The sequence below is a fragment of the Buceros rhinoceros genome, unplaced genomic scaffold (genome assembly GCF_000710305.1).
Source record: "Buceros rhinoceros silvestris isolate BGI_N320 unplaced genomic scaffold, ASM71030v1 scaffold33312, whole genome shotgun sequence".
In the NCBI taxonomy this organism is placed as follows: Eukaryota; Metazoa; Chordata; class Aves; order Bucerotiformes; family Bucerotidae; genus Buceros; species Buceros rhinoceros.
The window spans coordinates 1-326 of NW_010397691.1; positions in this window are offsets into that span (position 1 = coordinate 1).

The window sequence follows — 326 nt, forward strand, 5'->3', positions numbered from 1 at the left end:
ACGATGGGGATTTGGGGTGGGGTGAAGGCTCTGGAGGGTCCTCACCCCCTCCCACCCCCTCCAGCCCGAGTACAAGTACGTGGATCCCATCTGCACCTTCCTCTTCTCCGCACTGGTGCTGGGGACGACGCTGACCATTCTCCGCGATGTCCTCCTCGTCCTCATGGAGGGTAGGGACCCACCAGGGGGGCACCTGCTCTGCGAGGCACACCCATGGGTGCAGTGGCCCTTGTTCCTCCAGCACCCACGGCTCTACCTCCCCAGGCACCCCCAAAGGGATGGACTTTAACGCCGTGCGGGACACGCTGCTGGCGGGGGGCGGGGGG